Below are 19,316 nucleotides of genomic sequence, written 5' to 3' on the forward strand. Positions count from 1 at the left end.
GAGGTTTTGTAAGAATTTATATTCCCTCAGAAAGGTTAAATATTTAAATTATATTCAAAATTGCTTAGGCTACTTAGTTTATATTACAGTATTTAAAATGTCATGAGATACACAATCACTGTAGATTGTAAAATTATTCATTCACCTGACTTGGCCTAACCGTTACATTTAGACATATCTTTATGTCTGTCTTGGCCAATTTCGACTGAACACAGAAAATAATAATAGAAGTCATCACAATTTATACAAAATTAAATCTCTGCCTCTAAATGTGTTAAGAAAAAAAAAATCTGTCTTAGTTTTCTTTCAAAGTTAATAAAAAACTGATAGTTGTTTCCCTGTCCGCCGAAGGAAGTGAGGATAAGCATGAACGCACAGCTGTGAAGTCATCCCTGAGAACACAGTTTACAGGCTGTCTCCTGCTCACAGCTGCACTGCCATCCGAGAGCCTCACCCTCACTGTCCAACTGTCTCTGTCTTCTTAGTACTGGGATGACAAGGAAAAACTAAGCACACACACAAAAAAAAAACATTTCAGGCACAGGAGTGAAAATTAATTAAAGAAATTACAATAATATACACTCATGATTTTTTTAATAAGTGGGGTCCTATTTTGTTAGTATTGGCTTTCATTCCCGCATGACAATTTTGTTACAGGCTTAAATCATGCTGCAAAGGGTGGAGAGTTTTAGTTTATCAAACAATCAAAAGCTGGAATATGAATAGGGAATCTAAATCTGATTCGCCTGTGTGGTAAGAATCTTATGTCAAAGTTAATGTTTTATGACTATTTACAGTCTGCTTTGAATTATACATGGCTGGAGTGTAACATGTAGCCGCATAAACAGTCAATACGTTTACCGACACGCAAACGGTAATCTACATTTACAGAAAGTCATCAAAGTCTAATCCCTCCAGCAGTGCTGGTTGGTTTGTGGTCATTCAAAGCTTCAGCCCAGCCTACGGCTTCCAGAGCCAAGTGTTACAACACTGACTCTCATCCCAGTGAGAAACCCAACTGGTGTCATTTTAACAAGTCTCAGCTGGTTTGAACTTACAGCTCTATGGCTTTTCTATCGAAAGGCTTCGGCAGAGACTGTGGGTACTGGCGTGGAGCCCTTTCATACAAAATCCTTTCAATCTGCCTGGCATCATGAAAATGATATAGGCTTTGCATGTCCTCTGTGCTCATACATGATTTGACAAGTTTCTTTTTTCTTCAGGGAATAGGTCTCATGTTGAGCTATTCAGCTTCAAAAATGTAGGAGGCAACCAGCAGATATTGGCCCCGGAACTGGATTTCAGACAGCTCGATCATTCTGTCACTTTCCCACCTCTGCTCTTCATTACAACTATGAACAGCTCTGCAATGTACTGCCTTCTTTTTAAATAAACCTATAGTACTGTGCTGTGCAAAAATATCCTGCTAGACATGTAGTATATACCATTACATGTTTCCGTTTCATAAGATAAGAAGTGTAAGAAATAGCAGAAAAGTTTGTTTGTTTTGAGTGAGGTTGCTGAGCCTGCAGAGTTTAGTAGCTCGTTCCACCATTGTGGGATCACTTAGTTGAAGACTGAGATGCAGTCCGTAAAGCTCAGTTGGTCATCAATGATGACCCCCAGATTTCTGGCCAACTTAGTAGGGACAATCACTGCAGATCCAATGTTTATGCTGATGTTGTGTTGTGTGGAAGGTCTGGTTGGAAAGACAAGAACTTTGGTCTTTCTCTCATCCAAGCAGAGATGTCAGAGAGATAAGCAGAAAGGCCTGATGAGACAATGGAGTCATCCAGTGGAAAGGACAGGAAGAGCTGTGTGTCGTCATCATAGCAGTGATAGGAAAAGCCATCTGAGCAAATGATAGAACCTAGGGATGTAGTATAGACAGAAAAAAGAAGAGGACCAAGAACTGAGCCCTGTAGCACACTGGTAGATTGGTTATGAATGTTACAAACTTGACCCTCCCATTATACCTTGAAGGTTCCTCCCGAAAAGTAAGAACAAAGCCAGTCTAGAGCTGATCCAGAGATGCCCAAGTCAGAGAGTGTGGACAGAAGGATCTGGTGGTTCACAGTGTTAAAGGCTGCAGATCGAGTAGGATTAATACAGAGGACTGACCTGCAGTTTTTGCAGCCCGCAGAGATTCCATGACCATCGCAAGTGCTGTTTCTGTGGAGTAACCCTTCTTGAAGCCAGACTGGTTGACATCGAGGAGGTAGTTCTGGGAAAGAAGGTCAGAGTTGATTAATGACTGCTCGTTCAATGGTCTTGTCCAGAAATGGAAGAAGAGAGAAGGGTCTGTAATTCATTACAAGGAAGGGGTAAAGAGAAGGCTTCTTAAACAGTGGGGTACTTGGGCCTGGTTGAATGATGTCGGAAAAGTGTCTGTTGTGAGAGATGTGTGGATGATTTGTGTAATAGCTGGCATTACTGTGGGTGCAACTGCTTGAAAGAGATTGGAAGGGATTGGATCCAGAGAACAGGTGGTTGGATGGTTGGAGGGGAAAAGGGTGGATATGTCATCCGCCTTCAGAGATGAAAATGAGGAGAGCGATGCAGAATTGGAAGAAGCTAGCAGGATGTCATCATCTGGAGCTGATGATATATATATATATATATATATATATATATATATATATATATATATAAACAGTTTTTACCAGTTTATATTCATAGACTGGACGCAGTGACACCTAATCAGTGGAACACAACAGAAGTTGACAGAACATCTCCAACCTGACCAGATGCTTGTTGTTTCCACATATATGGCCCACACACACAGACTGAGGGTCTTTTTTCCACTAGTAGAAGGAGTCATCAAAAGCAATGTCACTTAAAAAGGTAATACAGTTATCTAGCACGCACTGTACCTTGTCAATATGTGCTTGTCTATTATGTATTATTTAGTAAGCAGAGTGTATTAAATTAAGAGACAGTTTTCTTTATTTCAATTTGCTTGACACTATCCACACTGTCATAAAATTGCTCATAAAAATCCCACATTTAACAAGCTCAGAGGCAGGATTGATGGATTTGGTGCCTTTGCACGAAATATGGAGCTAGTACAGGTAGCGGTTAGCCCGACTGTGTCCAAAGGTCAGAAACATGACCTTTAAACCTCGTGAATAACTAGCATTGCCAGGGACTGTTCTGTATTATACAACATGCATGTTGCATTTATGGTTTTATATTTCATTGACAAAATGTGAATGCATGTAATACAAATGGCATATTATTAGCATGTAGTATAAGGAACTCAGTAATATCCTACTTTAGGTTTGGTGTCATTCAGTTATTTGTGTACAAATAGGATCCAGTGATAAAATTAGTGATGTTCTACTTCTATTAGTAAAACGGCATTTGCTTTAGTTCATATTCCAATAAGATGAGTGTGTGCAGGATTTATCAGAAGGTTCTACAGTTTCACACACTGATATTTTCCTCATGTCCATATTTGGCTCAACTCGACTATAGCGTCCAAACACTCAAACATAGGCTGGGAAGGTGCGTCAGCTGCATCTTTAATTACACACCGAAGGCACAGAATACGGTTAGATACAGTCCCTATAAACTGTAATAAGGTGTTTGCTTCAGACTGCTGTTCTATAAGTGCTGTGCTTGTCCTGCTTGGAGCTGACTGTAGAGATGGGCGTGCAGCACTCGGCTGGAGCTGTGCCTCATGTTCCCTGGCTCTCTGCATGCAACAGCTGGAGCTCTGCAAATAACTTTTCATACATTTTCACACACAAGCACATTCCTGCATTCTTGATTCACAAACAAAATGTTCTACATAAAGTCACACTATATAAAGGGTGTTGTTTTTGGACTGACCGTTTCTTCATGCGACGGGTCGTGATTAGAGTAGTTTGTGAAATTGTGATGAACAAATTCTTTTAAGAGTGGAGCCAGAACCTTCAAGTCCATCATTTTAAACCTATACAGAGTATTTTACTTGTTAAGTCTCTGGTTGTGTTTGTCTCATAAAGACACAGAGTTCCTTCCTTTTACTAGAAAGTTTATATGGCGGTCTACAGCCCCATTAGAGACAAACTAAACATTCAGACCCCAGCCATGGAAAGATAGCCCTCCAGAGTAAACCAAGTCTAATTGACAGTGGGTGGGATGAGAGCACATACAATTACTCAGTCTTTGTCACGCCACCTGCACTACATCCACATGCAGTAACTCCTCCCATGTACATAAACACACGTCTCAAAGGATTGTCCACAAATGTCTGCAAGATATAACATTACTAAACAGCACACCCACCAGAAGGGAAGGGGGTTGGCGGGGGGGGGGGGGGTTATTGCTTTCTGCAAGGACATCGATGTGGTTTTAAAACTGCACTATGTATTTTGATATACAAACTGCCCAATGTTAAATAAAACAAACATTATTGTCAAGACGAGATGGTGATACTTGGGTCTGTACCCAGTGTGTACCACTGTATCACTCCAAATAATAAGATGGTGTCTTTATATAATAACTTAGTAACTCAATATGAAGTAATACTTGCTCGAAATAATGACTTTGTACCTCCAGCTTGATGAGCTGGAAGGAAAAAAAAGGGGGAAAACATGTAAAAATGCTGCAGTGTCACAGCACTTTTTATTTACCAATCAGCACTTTCTCCCCAACCTTTGCTTTGCTTCCTACAGTCATACAAGCAACACGATCCTTCCACTGCACCGTTCCAGGTCCACTTATCTTCAGCCACATTGTGTCTTGACCTTGGCTTTTCTGTCTGCCTGCGTTGCTTCTCCTTTGGCAACAGAAAGCTGAGTCCATGCAGTCTCATCCGACGGCTGTCTCCCACTCTATACGTGCATATGTCAAAGTGCATGTGCTTTCCATCCCGAAGATCAAATGTTCCGGAGAAGACAAATGAAGACAAATCCTCTAAAATGAAAACACTTTCTACTTTTTATTTTATTGAGGATCGAATTAAGGGATGCAAAAATGACTATATTCACAACAAATTGTACAATGGACCTAAACAATAACAAAAGAATCACATCACAGAAAATATTAAAATCAGGTGGATTCAATTAGAAAAATGCAACAATTGGCAAAATGCAACAATGGAAACAAGACTTAGCAAATGCAGCATTAGTCACAAGGTAGCACATAATATATCTGATTCATCAAGTGTTTCTTAAAAAATGTATTAATTTTCGTGATTCATTTACTAATTAATTTTCATGATCAGATTAATTTTCCTGGGAATCTGATTATAGCCTCAACGCTGCTGTATCTCCCTGCTGTCCACGCACGTGTTCCTTAAATCTACCAAAATCCCTCAGGACAATTCTGATTGGCGTATTTCACAATAAGGCTAGAACCCTGGAAAGATGAAGCAAAGAAGTGCAATAACCAGGGGCGGATCTAAAGCTTATTTTTTGGGGGGGGTGGCCACACTGGTGCCCATGCTCAAAATAGAGGGGCACATTTAGAGAATATTTTTAACGCTTTTAAACTAAAATTTGAAAAACCTTTTGGATTCAATACTACGAGTTTCTGTATATTATTAATAATGTGAACAAAAAGTGTTTGTTCGGTGTAAGAAATGCCAAATATGTAACTTGTCTATTTTATGTGCAATTTGCATCCTCTAATAGTCATGAACACATGACACAGAGTAAACAGTAGGGAATGCAGTAGGTAAAAATTCATCCCAAATGTAAAAATTCATAATAATCTAATAATCTGACATAAACTCACCTTGTTCTGTAGTGTATGTGTGCACGTGTCTGCACATGCGTGGGTGTATAGTAATATAATTGACTATTGTATTTTGATTGTCTGTCATTGTATATTGTATTGTATGTGTTGTGCTGTGTGGCTGGCAGCCGGCTTTGGCCTGCCAAGAAACGGAAGATGGAAATTGAACGTATTCCTACATTAGCACATCAGCACATCATCATCACATTTCTACATTTAGCAGTTACTGTTTCTGTTTCAGTCAGCAGTAGTCAAATACCTCCTATGACTTTTCAAGCCCTCTTGATATTTCACTCTTTCTTTCGTAACTCTTTTATGGTGTCTCACTGTATCTGTGTTCCAATTCTTCATTTGCAGATGTATTTACTTTAATAAATGTCCATTTTCACAGGAATAGTTTTTCTTCTGCATGCCTCCGGGCTGCATAAGGTCTGCTGATGCCCCTGGTAAAAGTCAGGCTTTAAAGGCAGGAATGGACGGACACAGGAAGGATGGATGGGCTAGAGAAGGACTGACATCGGGGGAGGAGACTCAGAACTCTGTCAGCTCGCCTGGCAAATCTGTCCTTCTTCCGTCCCTGCAGCACTGAGGCAATCGTGAGGGCACACAAACACACAGTCAGCTGGCTCTGTTTAGACACGGTTCCTGCCAGTGGATCACCGGCTCTCCCATTGTGCCGCCATTACTCAATATTAGCTTTGGTGCAACATGGATCCCAACGTGGCCCATAACAGCAACCCATGAAATCATGAGCTGACAAACAAAAGTTAATTAGCACAATGTGAGCAATTTGGTGGCTGCTGCTGTCCCAATGTATGCCTGCTTTTATACAACATATAAAACAAAGCACCAGTTACATAGAGTGTTATATTGCTTGTTGTTTGAGGTTTTGACAGTGTGATGAGGACTAGAAATGGTTATATTTAAGTCTGTGCCCACATAATGCCCCAAACCTGGTTCCAAAACCACACATGTTTATTTCATTAGCTGTGCACAGAAAGAACTGCACTGACTCATGCAGATCATTACGGCCACAACTGTGACACAATGCACTGAGTCATGAGTAGCATTTTAGCAGCAATAAACCATCACATTAATTCGGAGACATAATTACAAAGAAGAACTGACACCATCACTGCTAGTTTTAATGGCCTCTATGCTGCGTGTATAATCATTTATTCATTTACTGTGGACTTGGTGCCAAATCTAATACCTGTGCGCAGCTTTCAGTACCACAGCTTCAGAATAAAGTGTCTCTTACTGTGCATTTTTCAGTTTTGTTAATTAGCAATTAATTCATGCATTGCCCTGTCCCCACTCTGTTAAAATGGGTTTCAGGCATCAAGTTCAAAATGAGCATTTGACATTGGTAATTTTATATGCTGTCTTTGTAATTATTTCCAGTTAAATATATATATTAGATTATTTGTAAATGATTCAATTCGGTTTTTGATTACACAGTGTCCTGACTGTTTTAGAAACAGGTTGGTCACTAATATGAATATACATCAGATCTAAACAATTCACATTATTACTTTTATCATGTTACACCTTTATTATCTACTTTAGTTTTATTGGCTTAGTATAACACAGTACTATTACCATTAATTATATTTATATTCACATTTTTTTTTTTTTGTCTATTTAAGCTTTTTAAGCTGGGTAAGATACTGGATGCCTTAAATTTCCATTAGAATCAATAAAATATCAAGCTACATACCCTATAAATATGATTAGTATTGATATAAACAGAGTTCCATTCATAATGTTATAAATGTGATAAATTATTTATCCATTTCCCACTGTTATCCACAATTATTGATTAGTAATAAAACATCACACGGTTAAACTGCACATTCTTATTTTTATTTTCCTTTTACCGTTTAGATATTACAGCAATATTTATATACTGTTTCTCCATTTCACAACACCATCATGTTTAGGACACAGCAGTGTTAGTACATAAAAACATATCCTTTCCATGTACTGGCTGATTTAATGAGATAAATATGCTTAATGTAAAAACCATAACTACATAAAACAGACAGGCAGTCTGCAAACATGTTTTCTGCAAACATCTTAGTCCATGGATATTCCTGTTTAACCTCATCTGTCAGCCTGTCCATCACCAGAGCAAACAAGAAGGGGCTCAGGGCTTCTTCCCATCACACTCCTGGCACCTGTCAATACATTTCCATCCTTATCTTTAATCACACTAACCTGCTGCACATCCTTCCCATCTCTGTCTCTTTGCCTCACCAACCTGTATAAATCCACCTCTTGCTCTTTAGTGTCCAACCTAGCATACAAGTCCTCATATGCTCTTTGTTTGTCCTTTGCCACCTCTATCTTCACCTTACGCTGTATCTCCCTGTACTCCTGTCTACTCTCTTCAGTCCTCTCAGTGTCCCACTTCTTCTTAGCTAACCTCTTTCTCTGTATACACTCCTGAACTTCATAGTTCCACCACCAAGTCTCCTTGTCCACTTTTCTCTTTCCAGGTGAGACACCGAGTACCCTCCTACCTTTACAATGTCACAGCACATCACAGAAATTCATAGAAATTGGTCCAAAAATAACACCAACAAATTAGTGTTTGCTAAACAAAGATCTGGACCAACATGACAATCAGTTCTCCTAGAACATATTTATGTTAGGTGCCTGGATTTTTGAGTTTTTAAGAGCTTTTCAATGCCAACTCCGAAACATTGAGTGTTTGTTTATGCCCAGAGCTCTGTGTGTCTTCACTGATATGTCAGACCAACGTCTCCACCACAAATCCATAGATCCATCATAATCTAAGGTACAGACACACACACACACAGCTGTGTTATCCAGTGAGGCCGAGCAGTGGTTCTGTGAAAAAGATCTTTCACTTGAGTACAGTTCATGTATGGTGAAAGAAAGTCAGTGTGCCAAGCTGACACACTGCTCATTTATTTTTTTCAGAGCAACCGGACTAACCCTCACATTCATATACACACAGTGACTGCAGATCCCAGCCCCACCTCACACACCTTCAACCTGGATCAGCATGCACGATGGTGGCTAAAAATAGCCCATCAGGTTCACTGTGGGCTTCCTTTGTGTGTAGAGTTGGTTGGTGTAATGACCCCCCCCCCCCAGCCCTGGACTGTCAGTCAGCCACACGACTACACCACACCACCAGGGCTTCACTGACCCATATCTGTTACTGTTTTACCCAGAAAAACCGATGAACATGTTTTTATTATCCAAACAACGGTGCAAAAAATACACACATATATGCAAGAGTCTAAAAAACGAAAACATACAGACATTTCATGTCCCCTAACCCACCAAGATTTCAGATATTTACAAATTTATTTATACTTATACTTATACTTATACTTTATACTTTATTACACACAGTAAAATTTTAAATACTTTATGAACCCCAGGGTTAGTAGTTTCATTTCCAGTTCCTCCTGGCCACAAACCAAAGTCTCCTTGGACATAAGACACTTGTAGTAGCAATGTCATTTATATGCAGCTGTTCAACAACAATTTGCCAATCAAATATTCTTCTTCTTCTTCTTCTTCTTCTTCTTCTTCTTCTTCTTCTTCTTCTTCTTCTTATTATTATTATTATTATTATTATTATTATTATATACCGAGGAGTAGTTTGTGATTTTGCAACATTAAAGTCTGATACTGTCCTATGATTCAAATATTTTACAGTAATTTACAGCTTTCAGATAAATGCAGTGTTGATCCTAGAGTCTGTTGGGGCCATAGGCAAAAATGTATGCATCATAAAACAGTTATTCTTAAGATATGGAAAATACAATAAAATACAAACCACACCACACAGTAAATAGCACAATAACTTACAGTAATACATTGTATTCATAGCTTGACAGTTGGACACAGCTTTCATCAGTTACATACAGAAAAAGTATTGTCCGAGTTAGCTGTTAGAAACAATGTGAAACCAGTGGAAGCTCTGTTAATTAACTGTCTCTTCACCACGGTTACAGCTACACTAGCAGCATTTACTAACGCTATTTAGTTTATTATATTTAATCCTTATTATCTCCACTGCTCCACTTACCACTACCTTGCTTTTTTTCTCCTGCTCCTATTTCTTTCGCTCCCAGAATGAAAACTCCTCTTAATTTTCGTCAGCTGGTTTTCCTAGTTTCATTAGATCTGTTTGTTTACACTGAATCACGTGCTACTTGCAGCGGAGTGAGAGTCGGGGTCCCCTCAGGGGAGGTCTGCAACTGGTAGTGTCAGTGCACACAGCCATACATAGTTTAACTTTTGCCAGCCCTCAGGGCCCCGCTACTGGCCTGGGGCCACAAGCAGCTGGCTGCCTTACCTGTTGGCATGGAGAGCCTCGGAATAAAGGTAGTATAGTGAAAGTATCAGAAATGATCATGCAAAGTTATTTAAATTTACTTAAACACAGAACATGAGTACATGTATTGTTGACTAGCTCAATGAAATATATACTCGAATAAGCAACTTAAGCTTAAGCTAGACAGTTGAAATCAATCCACTCTGCTCTGCCCAGCACTTCCTCTCCCTGCTCTGCTGCACTCTACTACGCTCTACCACACACTAACCAGTGCTTCAGGTGGTTACTAAGTTCCCACCATCAGAAATTGATGCTCTTCTCCGATTGGTTATGAGAATGAGACCGACTCAAAACCGCTGCACCACTGCCAGAGCTAATTTCTGAGTCGTGGTAAGAGGGGAAATCTACATCAACTCTCCATATTAGGATAAGTGTTGGCACATATTACTAGAACAAAACAATATTCCTTTAAGCATCACATAGTAGTTACAACTGTTTCTAGTGTCATTTTCCCTAAAGCAGGCTGAGCCTTAAAGTGCCTAAAAATGTGGATTTAGCTTAGAATTTCAGAAATAATAAATAAGAAACATCCAAAGATAATGCAAGGAAAAATCCTCTGACTTATATAAAAATCAAAGATTTTGAGTTTACTGAACATAAGACTGTATTTCAACCTCTGTTGGTCACAGCTAGTGTTTATTATAGAACTTAAATAACTTTTGCTTTGTCTTTTACAGAATAATGATGAAGACAAGTGAGAGACCAGTGGCCAGAGTATGCAACGCTGAAGCAGCTAAACTACTGAGAGCAGTGAAATTAGCATTGTATAGATACATTTGTCTGATGAATAGATTTCTGTTTCTTGTTTCAGAAGTTACACAGTCAGGCTTTAGCAGTCAACTGGTCTGTAAACGTATCTGTTTACCTAAATCCAGTTTTCTGTGTACATCTTTCACTTCTCCGTCCACCGCTGGAGCTGGGGCTGCAGGCCTTATTTTGGTGGGACACAACAGAGTCTCTGTGCAGCTTTGGCAGGACTGTAGGAGGTGGGAGGAGGTGAAAATGGATGCGCCCAATGGGAACAAGGCAGTGCTGTGCATGGTGTGATCTGTAATATCCAGCGGTGGGATTCACCAGGGTGATCAGCACTGAATGAGACACTGAAAAGTTTTTTGGCAACAGATACTGTGGTTATAATGGGGGGGCAGTGGCTCAGTGGTAGCGTGGCCACCCACTGACCATAGGGTCGGAGGATCACAGCCTGCTCCTCCCGACCGCATGTCGAAGTGTCCTTGGGCAAGACGCTGAACCCCCACACGCCCATCCCCAGCCGTGCAGTCCCGGCCCCAAAACTGTTCCAAATCAACGTGCGGACAAAAGATCTGCTGTGGGAACTCACATAAGCTGAAAGGCCCAAAACAAAAATGCTGTGGTATAATAAGCTTTAACCTTTAGCAGAGCATTTAACATAATGTAATTGTTCCCAATACTGACAATATATGATACACACAGACAACAATAGTGATCGCTGATGGAGTTGGTATTTAAGGTTTCGGGTATGATAGTAAGAGCCCAAAAAATACCTGAGGACCTCCTGAGTTCCTGAGGACTTTTTCAGCAATGAGAAAATATTCAGTCTTAAAATTACAGTCTGACAAAAACACCAAAAGTTTGTACAGCTACACAATATGTTAACACGCACACACGCGCAAACTCTACAGAGAGATGTAAACATTTGCAATCTCAGTCAGTGCATTTAGTCTGTAATGTACGTTAGCAGCTCTTTTTTACACAATTCAAATGCTAACTAACACTTTGAACTCAATTACAAGGAAATCTATAATTACTCTGTTGCACTCCACTGTACATATCATCAGTTCTGTTGCTAAGATTATGACGTAAATACGTTATACAGCAATTTCTACACACACATACACCCAGGTGTGGCGCAGGAAGGTAGAGCGGTTGTCCACCAATCTCACAGTTGTTGGTTCAATCCCTGGCTTCTCCGGTCACATGTTCAAGTGTCCTTGAGCAAGACACTGAACCCCAACTTAGTTGCTCCCGGTGAGTTTTGGCCAGCTGCATAGCAGCTCCCCCATTGGTGTGTGTGTGAATGGGTGAATAAGAAGCAGTGTAAAGCGCTTTGAGTGCCAATAGATAGAAAAGTGCTATATAAGTGCAGAACATTTACCATTACTCTAACTCCAGCTGTGATTAGTGGTAGTGGTCACATGTGGCTTAGACTGAATTGCTTGTATTAACAGAATAAATCTTTGCATATACACAGTGAAGACAGAACTAGAATCAGAGGAGTTCATGTAAAAGGTGCATCACAGTTCACATAGACAGTACCCAGTATTAGTATTAGTGAAGAGGTGATGGGAGACAACATCCATAGTGATTGTTCTGTGCAAACATGTTTTCAAATGTTTATCTACAGCTAAGATGAGGCTTAAGCAACTGAGTTTGAAAATCTTCCTAAGGTAAAGATTTTGGTGTAACATTTGCTTCTGTGTTTGACTGTTAAGTTGCAGTGGAAGGAGAGTAACAGAAAGACAGTATTGTGTATTTAAAAGGCTGCAACTATGGAACAAGTCCATTTAATGTGACTAATTTGGAAGGTTTTTGCAGCGATGGAGGATCTTGTATTAAAAAAAAATACTGCTTTCCTGGTGATAAAGTAAAACTCACAAAGCTTACAGTAATATATACATTTGATAACTGCAACTTTAAGTGTGTTAATGAATAGTAATGAATTGTTTGCTTTTGTTTAAGCCATTATTGCACCATGTGTCCAGCTGTTTTTGAGCAGAGTCTCAGTGAAGGCTCTGCCTCACTTCCTGGTTTTCCCCTCACCCTTTGTTGGGCTTTGCAACTGTGCTGTTTAAGCCAATCTATGAGCTAAACAAATGTTTAAAGTTTTCACATGACAGATTACACACCTACAATATGCACACTGCAACATGTGGTCCACAAACTATATTTTCAGTGGTAAATATTTTAGTTACAAATACATTAGATGGAGCAAGCAAAGTACTTTTCCCAACAGTAGTGAAGTCGAAGACAAAATATGACTCTAAAAGGCGGCTAAGCTATAGATGCACATGCCTCATGACTGTATAATTAGCATAGAACCACTCATGTTTTCCATCTGCAGATGGATACAGTTCCCCGCTGTGAGACAGAGAGAAGGTTTGTGTTAGGCTCACTGACATCTGTGGGATCTGTGTGTGTGTGTGTGTGTGTCTGTCTGTGTGTGTGCAACGGGCTAACTGATCTAGGTGGGGGTGTGACCTTTGATCTAGTGAGGGCTGAAGGTCACTGACAGGAAGTGTAACGAGGTAAACAGAGGACTGAACAGTGGAAACTGCGGCACATGTGCTTTATACAGAGATGTCATTTCAAAGAAAAGTACATTTCAGAGACTACTAGAACTGTAAGAAAAAAAAGGGGGGAGTGGCCTGGACAGCCCCCACATATCAACACCACCAGGAAAACTGACAAGCGACGACAGCCTTAAAGAACCTTTTACAGCTGTGCCACAGAGCTGCACAGCTTAACGACTTCACACTGGACCACAGGAATGATAAAACTTTACAACGTGGTAGATCATGTACACAACCCAACACCCACAGGGCTCTGGTGAGGAGGGTCTCGCTGCAAGGTTGGCATTTTAGTCACACAAACAGTTCTCTCTCTCAATAGTTGAGTTTTCACCTTTTCTTTGTTTTTACAACATTGAATTGTGGTGTGTAGGATGCTTATAGGATTCGGCTTCTCTTAAAGGACGTGACGAAACCTCAAAGGGGAGTTAATGTTTTTTCTACCAGCTTTCCTGGCTAAAATTGATTGGCCAACCCAAACGCTAAAATTTATGCCACGAATGACTTTCACCTGCCTGCAACGCAGGTGTTTGGCCAGCAAAAGTTGTGTCCAACAGGACACAACTTTTCAGTGGACTTACCAATAATAAATACAATTAATATGGCTTTAGACTGTTTGGCTGAGGGCAGGCACATAGTTAACAACTGTGCAGATGGTTATTTAGTCCTGATGAACCGTTCAGCCAGTTTGGTGCTAGTCTGTTTTAGTCTGTGGTGACATTGTCAGCATTGACAATCATTAAGTGTATGGTGTGTATAGATTCTAGCCTTTAGTCTTGAGACTCAGTCTATGTAAGTGTTTCTTCAGAAACATTTTTTTTTTTTACGTTTAATATTTATGACCAGTGTCAGCGACAGGCAGACCTACAGTGACTAACACTTTTCCTGATCAAAGCATTGAAAGTTATTTTACCTTCATTTCCCTCTGTAGGCTGTATAGTCTTCACCTTTACATCCATAATTTTGCTGCTCTTTTCCGTCTTTTTTTTTTTTTTTTTTTACACACAAATTGTTAAGTTAATAAGTCAACGCTCCTGGTTGCTGCTATATTTGTTTTGGCAGAAAAATAAGAATGTCCCACTCTTGTAGGATTTGTAGGGTGTGTCTAGCTCTACAATGTCCAGTCCTTCCCGTCCAGTCATTAAGTGTGTTTCCCCCCCAGTTTACTCAGTCATCGTGTGTCCTGCTCCCAGACTATCAGAGACTAAGTGGTGGAAACAGTCTTTAGGTGTGAATTGTCCAATCTTTGACAGTCTTTGCTAGTCTTCAGGTGTTGTTTTGGCAGTGCTTTTTTGTGCAGTTGAATTGTGGGATAACCAATATTTGTTATGTACCAATGTCTCTTCCAATCACATTTTCACATCAGCTTTGTAAATATAAGGGAGTTTTGCTTCTTTAGTTTCTCCAGTTTACTGATTCTGTCCTGATGTAGCCACACGGTTGATCGTCAGCTGGTATTTTCAAAAAGTGAAAGTTCAGTTATAACCTAAAGCTATGAAAGATCAGGGCTAATCTGTTTGAGCTGTAGCTGCTCTCCCTTTTGGTTTTGAAGTAGGCAACTTTGATGTGGTGTGTAAATAGAGTGGGTAGTAGGTGTATTTAGCTGACCAGTGATTGCTGGTATGTTCTTGACAGAGACGTGGGGACAGGCCACTGTTGCTCCTCACTTCACAATGATTGAGTGATTGGATGCTGTAGTTCCTCCAAAGTGTCTGAAATCTGCTGCATGGATGAACAGATCATGTCATGTCATTATTTCAACAGCTGTTGAAAAAAAAATTACAACCCACTGGGAAAGTTACACTTTCTGATGTTGCACCTTTCATCAGTGACCAGCTGCTTAAGAGAGAACAGTGCAGACATGTAGGAGAGGAGGACAGTCAGGAGGGGGATGAAGAGGAGGATGTGCAGCAGGCAGACATACAGAGAACCGATGAGGATGAGGTGGAGCAGCTGGTGCTGCTGAACACAAAATAATCACGTTCACACTAAGTCTGTAATGATGCAGGTTGAATGGTACAATATGGCTTCTCATTCACCAATTCACTTACACACTCACACACCGATGGTGGTGGCTGTCATGCAAGGTGCTCACCTGACCCACCGGGACCAACTTGGGGTTCAGTGTCCTGCCCAAGGACACTTTGACACGTAGCCAGGAGGAACCAAGAATCAAATCACTGTACCTGTGATTCATGATGAGTGTGGTTACTTCATATTGCAGGTTCTTTTATGCTGGTGTCCTCAGATTAAAACAAGACTGTGATTGTGGTGTAGCAGGTGAATAAAAAGGTAAATAAAAACAGAATGCAATGATTGCAAATCTAATCAACCTATATGTTTACAATAGAACATAAAAAACATATCAGATGTTAAAACATAGACATTTTACCATTTCCTTCAAAAATATTAGCTCATTTTGAATTTGATGGCAGAAACACGTCCCATAAAAGTTGGAACAGGAGCAAGAAAAGGCTGAAAAAGTAATTAAAAACTAATGAAGGGGCATTTGACAACTAAAACAACTAATTGGGTTAATTGGCCATAGGTCAATAACATGACTGGGTATAAAAGGATTCTCAAAGCATTTCAGGGAGGCAGAGCCTCTCGATTGTAAATATGGGCAGAGGTTCAACAATCTGTGATAAACTTGTGGGACAGTGTAAGTTCACTGTAAGTAAGAGCTGTATCATACAAAAGTATGTATCATAAGCCATCCAGCTTGTTATAGGTGGACAGTTTGAAAGCCTGCATCTCTGATGGTATGGGGGTCTATTAGTGCCGTTGGCGTGGGCAGCTTACAGACAACGTCTCTTTCAGGGAAGGCCTTACATATTTCAGCAAGACAATGCTGTAGTTTGGGAGAGTGGCCGCCTACCAACCATAGGGTCGAAGGTACATGTCGAAGTGTCCCTGGGCAAGACACTGAACCCCAAACAGCCATGTAGCGTCGGTCCCAATCGGTAGACATTGAGGACTGCATGAGGAAGGGCAAAAACTGTTCTGAATCATGTACATCCCGACAAATGATCCACTGTGGCGACCCTGAACTCACAAGACTGATGTCTTGCATTTGATGTTATGACGAAATGCATAAGTTCAGAGGCTTTAACCCATTAAGGAAAAACTCAACAAGCAGGTCACATCTTTACAATCAAAACTTCAGCAGTTACAGGAGAAACTAAAACCGTTTTCCTCTTAAGCTGAATGGAATAAGGAGCCACAGCCTCTGTTCGCTGAGATCATTTTGTTAGCAGCAGTCTGCAGTCTGCTGACGTTATACGACAACGATTACTGTCATTACATGACATGCAAGCACATGATTGTCATTTCTTATTGACCACAGCTTCCTCTTTGATGCTTGATGAAATTAATGTGTAAGATAAGTGCTTTCAGAGCCTCTCTGCCATGTGTTCTGTATTTTTATTAGCTCGTGTTGTAGCTAGTGCAGTAATGGGCCTGCAAGCTGGTAGGAACAGTTTTGCAGTTTGTTGGCACTGGATCACCACCCGGGCACAGACAGAACCCTCACCCCCACTTCTAACCACAGTTACACCAAATAAACAAGACCAATATGTTACTGAGGATGTGTGTTCAGAGAACGAGAAGAATTAGCAACAAACACAGTAGATGGATTGTTTCTTTGTGGGGGTGACGAAAGCAGATTTTATGTCTAGTATCTGTCATGGTCTTCGCGGCTCTTTATTTCATTTAGCTTGTGCTTTTTAGGAGTTTTTGAAACATTACTGTTGTCATTGAGCACATATACACGAGACACATGCATGTTACGAAGAAATTCATTCTCTGCATCAGGGGAGAGCAGTGGGCCACCACAGGCAGAGCCCAGGAAGCACACCTGGTGCGTGGGCTGGGGTCCTGGAGACTTCCACATCGAGTAAGGGTAAAGATATGGGTCAAGATGAAGGAAACCAAAAAGAGCAAGAGCAGTTTTTGGACCTTAGTATTTATAAAACCCTTGACATATTTTTCCCTCTTTCAGAAACCTCAATATTGCCTATGGTCTTTGTAAGGAAACACTGTTGGGTAAAGCAAATAAACACTAGTTTCCATATGGTACAGATGTCATAAAAGAAAAAAATCAATAAAACAATACTGAGAATAAATAGTTTTCTAATTATTAATTTGAGAGGATAAGGATATTGTGACCTAAATCCTAAAGTGTTTTAGTTGTTTAACCCCAATGATTCCAAAACCTCAGTTTGCTTGTAACCTTTCCCTGCCTCCATGTTTGTCTGAAGGCCCAAATGTTCCTTTCAGGTAAATGGGATCTGACTGCAGTAGTTAATGTTTTGTGCTCCAGCATGACCAGTTCTTCTATTGTGTCTTTGCTCCCCAACACTGTGGAGGAAGCTGTGAATCAGATGCAATTGTGGATGTTTGTGGGCACACAGAGATTCAAAATGTTCCATGGAATTTACAAGTCTAAAAGAGTCATGTTTGTAGATCTAACCCACACTGCAAATCTGACTTCAGTGGTTGGACTCTAAGTTTGCTGACGTCTGACTCTGGTTAGCTTTTATCAGTCATTGAACAAAATTTTTTTTTAGAAACTTCCTTTCTGCTCTTTCTTGCATCTTATGAAATGTAAACACTTTTCTGATAGAACTTGGCTTTGATGTTTTCTCTTGTACTTAGGTTTTTGCTGCCTTGTATCTCACTTGTAAGTCACTTTGAATAAAAGCGTCTGCTAAATGATGCAATGTAAATGTAAATGTAACAAAATTGAAATTTTAAAAAACACTTCTTTATTGCAATTTAATGATTTGAAAATACTTTGACACATTTATACATCTATTCAGATTATTTCGTTGGTGCTTTTAAAGTCACTTTTTTGCTCTACTGTACGTTTATTTAAACTTTATTGTCAGTAGCGATGTCTGAATAATAATGTTTTCAGCTCTTTTGAAGAGGCCACCAGAACGTGGCTTTAATCCATAGAAACACACTGACCTGATGCCTAAATCATCCTTCACAGAGTGAAAACGTCACCTGATGATTCATGACATGCTCTTATTCCACTTGGTACATGTTAAAATGTTAAAATACCATAAGGACATCAGCTGTCCACCATGGCACACTCCAGCCACATGACTCTGGGAGTCTCTCAGATGGCTTTCCCATGTGCTGGAGGGAGCTGATTTCATGCTAACTGGAAATGCATTGAGCAGTAACAGGTCTTGTTGATACAGTCATCTGAGCCAACTGGCAAACACATTAAGTCCCAGCTACACTATCTGGACCTGCACTGGTGACCAGCTGTACACGTGGCCAGCAGAAATCACAGTGGAATAACAACAGAAGTGAACACTAATAGATATTACATTGCCTCAGTGGAAGTGATTTACCTCTCTGAGCCACTAACGTATTCATTATCCAGTCATCTCAGTTTGAAAAATGTGTACAATGTGCTCAGTGGTTCAGGCTGGTGTTGAGTTGCAGCTGTAGGTTATGACATAGTGTAGCTGTGAAAAGGTGTTTGGTTCGAATGTTAGCTCACCTGTGTTTTTCCTTCAGCACAAGAGGACTATTCTGTGTCAATGTCTGGCTGGACATATTGAGGTCAAAGGTCAGATTCAGGCTGGTTCTTGAATCAGGCTCCTGTTGTGTCCCTCACAAAGCTCTGGATCTTCCTGTTTTTCATTCTTAAATACATATTTATAGTAGAAAGTTGGTTCAGAGTAAAAGAGTACATCTCACCTCAAATTATCTATCCATAATAATTATTTTAAATTCATGTTTCCAGGTTTTGAATTATTTTCCTTCAAGTGATTAAAATGGAGGCTAATTCTGAATCTAAAGGTGCCCTTTAGTATTGGTGTGTTATGCCCAGGGTCTCCAATTGACTCCTGTGTTAACCTAGTCAC

This window comes from Channa argus, chromosome 12 (genome assembly GCF_033026475.1).
Source record: "Channa argus isolate prfri chromosome 12, Channa argus male v1.0, whole genome shotgun sequence".
In the NCBI taxonomy this organism is placed as follows: domain Eukaryota; kingdom Metazoa; phylum Chordata; class Actinopteri; order Anabantiformes; family Channidae; genus Channa; species Channa argus.